The following is a 6,099-nucleotide window of genomic DNA, read 5'->3' as shown; positions in this document are numbered from 1 at the left end:
TCTGTATAGATTCAAATCAACATTTTTCTTGTTACCTAACGTGCCCACTCTTGAAAAGAAAAATCCCTTTTTACTCGAGGTCGCGCCTGATATCCACTCGTCAATGGAAGTGGCACCTCCAGGCGGCTTCCTCGAGCTCTGGGAGGAACCACACGTGGCTCTGGAAACTCGTCCTAAATCGGATATTTCGCTGTTACCATAATATTTTGCACACGAGTCGCAGATTGAATGTTTATGTTGTGGATTCGAAAGGTAAACATATTCTCATGTCACACAACTTCCATTGCAGGACAGTCTTTTACGACGGGCCCAAGAGTCTCTTCTAAAATCAACTACCGTCGTAAATAATGCGTTCGCGTTCTCCAACGAAAAGTCGGAAATAAACTGCATCGCGTCTGTTTCCTCAGGGAAGTTTTCCGGACTTATGGATACTTACATGGGTAATAGTCTACCGTTTAACGATTAGCTGTAGAAATACGCCGATAGACAGAGTTCGACTACTTTGATACACTTACATGGATCAGCCGACTGATACATCGTTCTCGTTCACTCATTCGAAAGCTCTCTAAAGTTCTCTAATGAATAAACAAGCGGGGTTTTACATTTCATGTAGGCCTACGCACGTATTTTTTTAACAATCCGGTTAAACATAGTTTAAAGCTTCGAGCCTATACATTTTCTATACACACACTTAAAACAAAGGTAGTGTTCAGAAGATTGAACCTTCGAGAAATCAATATGTCTGTAAATATTGAAAATAAAGATACACAATCAAATAATTATCAAAATATTATCATACCGTTTACACACACGTTGGGTATAACGTCATTGATAAAAAATCTAAATGATAAATTGATAAGTTTAGAGGCTTCACGGTATACCACGTATTCTCATTTATTCTCGTGAAAAGGGTTCATTGTCTTTTTTTAGTTGACATACTCAACAAAAGTTGAAAAATCACCCTTCCCTTTCCATACCCTTGTTATTATCAAAATTATGCACGAAGTGCCATTTTCCTCTCTTACAAGTCATTCCTATCATATGCATTCATATGTGTTTCATGCATTAATTCCACCTAACTTGTGCATTAGGTTTTTAAATGTCTAAACTTTGTTATTCATAACATGCCTGCAATTTAGTTTCAATTGTGTACGAAACATTTTTGATCATCAATAATACAATTTTAAAATTGAAGACGGAAAAACACAACTATACTCAGGGGCGGAAATCTCTCCCAAAAGGTAGGGGGACAAGGGTCTAGAAAATTTGACAACCCCAAATTCTAAAATTCAAGGTCATTTCGACGAAAATAAATTTGACAAGCAAAAAAAAAGGTCATCCCGTCCCAAACGCACGTTTTATTCCCATTTTGAGTGATATATTTCTTACCATCACCAAAGACCCAAAATAGTAGGGGGGGATATTTGATATTGTGTCCCCCTACTATTTTGAGTAGGGGGAATACGCCCCCCCCCCTGGGATTTCCGCCAATGACTGTACTTGACGAAACGTCGAGTATTACGTATAACATTACCAAACATTATCTCACACAATAAATACATGGCGTGTCATGAAACATTCAAATTGATTCTTTGACGCAGAATCCAAGTTACTGGAAACATCATTCTGATATAACTTCATAGACTAGCTGCATTTGTCACTCAGGAATGTTTTAACCAACCTATCGGGTGGGTTAACAAATGAGCCAACCAAAATAATGTTGGTTAAGACAAATATTAATTCGTTTTAGATATAATATAAGAGGCTCTGAAAATATGATGAATTAAATTCTGTTAGCCAACGGTTTAAAGGTTCATAATACCTAATATTTTCTTTAAAACGTATTTTAAGCTTCTTCCCCCTCTGATTTGCATCTAGATGCACATGCGTCAAAGTATGAATTCAATAGATCCAGTATATACAATCATTTAAAAAAAGAATCCTGTTCACAGTGGCGTACAGACAAAAAAAAGAAAAGGAAAGAGATAAGGGTTAAACTGATATCATTTTCGAAATACTATGTCAAGGTCTGGCACAAAATTTTATTTCTGTAATAAAAATGTCACAATTATTCCTCGCTCGCAAATTAAAAAAAAACAAATTCTGCCCGATACGCCATATCTGGCCCCTCAAAAATATTACCTCATTACACCACTGCCAGTTCATACCATGATTTTACCGGGAACTATCGTCCGACATAGAGGTGCCCGGTTGGTTATCAGATAGCTTGGTGTTCTTATCTGTTATAATAACCGTGTCGTACTTTCGACCATCTGATGGGTTAATGTCGTACGACGGATTATCGTACGACATAGAAGTACACGGTTGCTTATCACATCGCGTAGTGTTCTTATCTGTTATAATAACAGTGTCGTACTTTCGACCATCTGATGGGGTTGGGGTAGCGTAGATTCTCCTGAAGTACATTCATTCTGGCTTTCCCTACATGATAATGGAAAATGACAACAGATTGGTACATGTTTGTGAATTATTCACCAATCTGAAAAAAAGGGGAAATCGTTTCTCGATCATTACCTATTGAGTAGACAAGAGGGAAATAATGAACCTTTCCTTTCCCTAATCAGCTAAAGGTGGTGTCACACCTTGGCGTTTTAGACAGCGTATGCCCGACGTATCAAAATTTCGCTAAAACGTCGGCATACGTTGAACTTTGATATTTTTTTTCAACTCTGGGCGTATACTTCGCGTATTCATAACGAGTTGGACGTATACATAACGTATTAGTAACTTATATCGAACGCTTCTTTAACTTATAAGTAACGTATTCCAACGAATGCTTAGCGTTTAGCTGGCGTACACAACTTATACCTTACGATAGCCTAACTTACGCATAGCGCGCGGCAGCGTATCGCTGACGAACACGTGTCGTAGCATATAAAAAGGTTGCCGCTCGACTATTCAAATCATAACCGCACGATACATCACCTATCAACACCACCGCCATGCCGAAGAAAACTCCTGTGAACCCCACCTTCATATACCAATTCCTATAAACGTTGTCAATACGCCATTATACGGTAGCTGTAAGTTATAAACACGTTCAGTAAGTTTTGTGGTCGTCCGGAGCACGTCTTCATACGTCAATATACGTTGGAGTTAAGTTACACATACGTACAAAGCACGTTACTCATAGCTTAGAAGTAAGTTTTAGGGTACGCTGGACATTATCTCGACGTACATCGACTTATGAGTAACTTACGAGTAACGTGTGTCAACGTGTATCAACGATCGCGTAACTTGCCTACAACTTGTGGCCCGCGTATGCGGGACGTATGAGCCATACGTCGGCATACATGTAAGTCGAAAAATTTTGATTTGCACAAAATTTTTCGACGACCTCGCCGTATGACGACGTATACCAGCGTGTTTTAGCGTACTCTTAACGTATGCAAAACTTACCCGTAACGTATTCGACGTACGCCAGCGTATTCGCCAAATTTCTCATACGTCGGGCATACACTGTCTAAAACGCCTTAATCAAGGTTCGGGTACCAGTGTATTAGCTGACCATGTACGGGGATGACCAAAGAGTGACTATGTGCCAAATTATCCTCAAATTTGGATATCCTTTGAAAAATAAATTCCTGAAGATAAGATGGGCCTTTTAGTTATTTTATTATTTCTGTAGGGCGCCTATAATTATCATGTATACATATATAGGAAGCCCGGTTTAGGGAAAGATGAAAATATAGGCCTACTCAATTAATGTATTTTTTCCTTTTGTTACTAAGGTGCTCAATAAAACAATGACACCCTTTTTCGTTAAATAAAGAATAATAATAAAAATAAACACAATCCCTTTACAAATGGGCATCCAAGGCCCTTTATAATTGGATCAATTTGAGCCCCCCCCCCCCGAAAATATGGGTCTCTGTATCTAATTCTTTATTTAAGACAATGAATAATGTTGTTAGTTGTACCTGCTGGTCCACTATACTTAAATAAAAAAAAAAACCATGAGAAAACGATTCTTCAGTACGGGTAGTCAGCATTTTCTCTGCTAGGCAAAACAAAAATACATTGGTTTGACCCACCTCTGGGTAGAAAGAGTATCTTGATGATCCGTTGGAGTGTTCTGGATGTATGTCATCGGATCTGTCTTGGTGGGTTTGTCGAAGTTATAGATGAGAGCCACAGAGATCCAACCCAACGTGTTAGAGCAGAGTAAAGACACTAACATCCACTGGATGGTAGGACACATCTTACAAAAATACGTGCAGGGTGGTGTAAGGATATGAGGAGAAGAAGTAGAAAGAGAAGTAGTAGAAGGCGAAGAAGTAGTAGGGATTGGAGAAGCAGTAGAAGGCGAAGAAGTAGGATTTTGAAAAGTAGTAGACGGAGAAATAGAAGAAGTTGAAGTTGGAGTGGGAGGAACCGCTGTATATGATATTAAAACAAAAAAGAGATGGGAAGTCGTGATTGAATATATTTCAGCACGAATATATTAAGACAGACCAGCGTTGGTTGTTATATAATTTGCAACTTTTCTCTGAATAAACTTCAACGTTCTTTGAACAACAAGATAAGAATTATCGAAACGGTGAAACAGAAAACAAATAAAGGGTTAATTTGAAACTTATTTCATGACACGTAACTCGATCAAAATGATTCACATGATATGATAAGTGTACATGGTTCAGTTGTATTTTTCCTTGCCACAAACCAATATGGTGAGTCTGATAGGATAGTTTATTCCTTGGATGGGTTTATCGGGCATGCACTAACGTCTGCCCCCCCCCCCCCGACGAGCCACCAGTGCCCCTCCTTTGAAATTGAAGACCTTCATTTTTCCTTGTCAATTTTTTGACGGACGATTTGCCCCCCTGTGAGAATCCTATGTACGCCACTGGGGGCATGTATACATCCACTTCGTGTTTCTTGGTTACCGATTATTCACTAGATGAAATGACCAATTAAGATCCTCGTTGCATGCGCATTTTGCTAAGTAGACCGAGTGTGACCCAATGAGAATTGTTCTTTGAAATTAGCTACCAATCGTCAACCTTTGTCTTACGGGACTCTGTATCATCAATATGTCACATTGTACGTGTTTACACTTAATCGGTTTTTGAATCGGCTTTTTCATAGCGTGTAAACGCGATAGACCAGTTCGTAGTTACTTATAGATAATTTTGGTCAAATGACCTTTCATGGCCAGGTGACTAGAAAAGTACACCAGTAAACACTCCATGAAGGTATTTGTTGTATTTCTACTTTGAATGCATATTATAGCATGCTGTAAAATGTACTTTCATTCGTGGACTCATTGTTGCTCTTTGTGGATGTGAATGAAAAACACAATTCAAAAGAATAATTAGGACATCAAAGTTGGTGCTTATCTCATTAAATTTTAAACCACTATGTCCCTTCAGTACAAATGACCTATCTCTGATCATGCGCAGAATCTTCTAATCATCTTCTAATCAACAACTGATAATGTGCAAAAGACATACAAGTATATATGATAAAGCATTAAACAAACTAAGAGAAGAAGGTAAGTGTAAATATGCATCTATAAGTAATATGTATATAAATATATTTAAAAAAAGAAGAAAGGTATATGAAAAAATATAAATGGATATATGGTGTTACTGATATTGTAATCCGCTAGGTGTGAGGGGAAGAAACATAAGACTATAAAAAAAATGATAAAAAACCTCAAACACCTGTATATGTGAGAGGAATTAAATTGCCTGAAAAGGTAAAGCAAATATAGAAGCTGAGGTTGTATGAGAGAGGGGGTGTATTATGTTGTTCCCCTTCTTTTCCCTTTCCCCCACTCTTATGCACCAGATTATTATGCCTTTCTTTGTAACCTGTTTGACCCACCTCTCACTAATTCTCTTGTTATCCATCTCTTTCTCATACCCTGTATCACTGTTTTGTTCCAGATCCTGTTTGATGTTGCCTGCCTCATTACCTTAATCCCTCTTGGCTTGAGGTCTTTCATTGGCCTTACTTACACCAACTTCCCTTTGTGTCTCCTTTTCTTTCATCCCCTTCACTAACCTGATTGGTCTTCTCTACTCACTAACGCCCCTTTTGTGTCCTTGTTTCTAGTGTTGTTGTAGCTTGTCT

At 38.3% G+C, this 6,099-nt stretch overlaps 1 long non-coding RNA gene across 1 annotated transcript; it reads right to left on the bottom strand.

Annotated features, from left to right (window-relative positions):
- Positions 1-2,362: 2,362 nt before the first annotated feature.
- On the bottom strand, positions 2,363-4,442 carry LOC121429995. The gene is made up of 2 exons (XR_005971989.1): positions 4,056-4,442; positions 2,363-2,442 (listed from the first exon to the last, which is right to left on the bottom strand). It is a non-coding gene; the product is annotated as an uncharacterized LOC121429995 (long non-coding RNA).
- Between the last annotated feature and the right edge of the window lie 1,657 nt (positions 4,443-6,099).

This window comes from Lytechinus variegatus, chromosome 16 (genome assembly GCF_018143015.1).
Source record: "Lytechinus variegatus isolate NC3 chromosome 16, Lvar_3.0, whole genome shotgun sequence".
Lineage (NCBI taxonomy): Eukaryota > Metazoa > Echinodermata > Echinoidea > Temnopleuroida > Toxopneustidae > Lytechinus > Lytechinus variegatus.
Note: the sequence above shows the minus strand (reverse complement) of the source record. Positions and strands in the feature narration are given on the sequence as shown.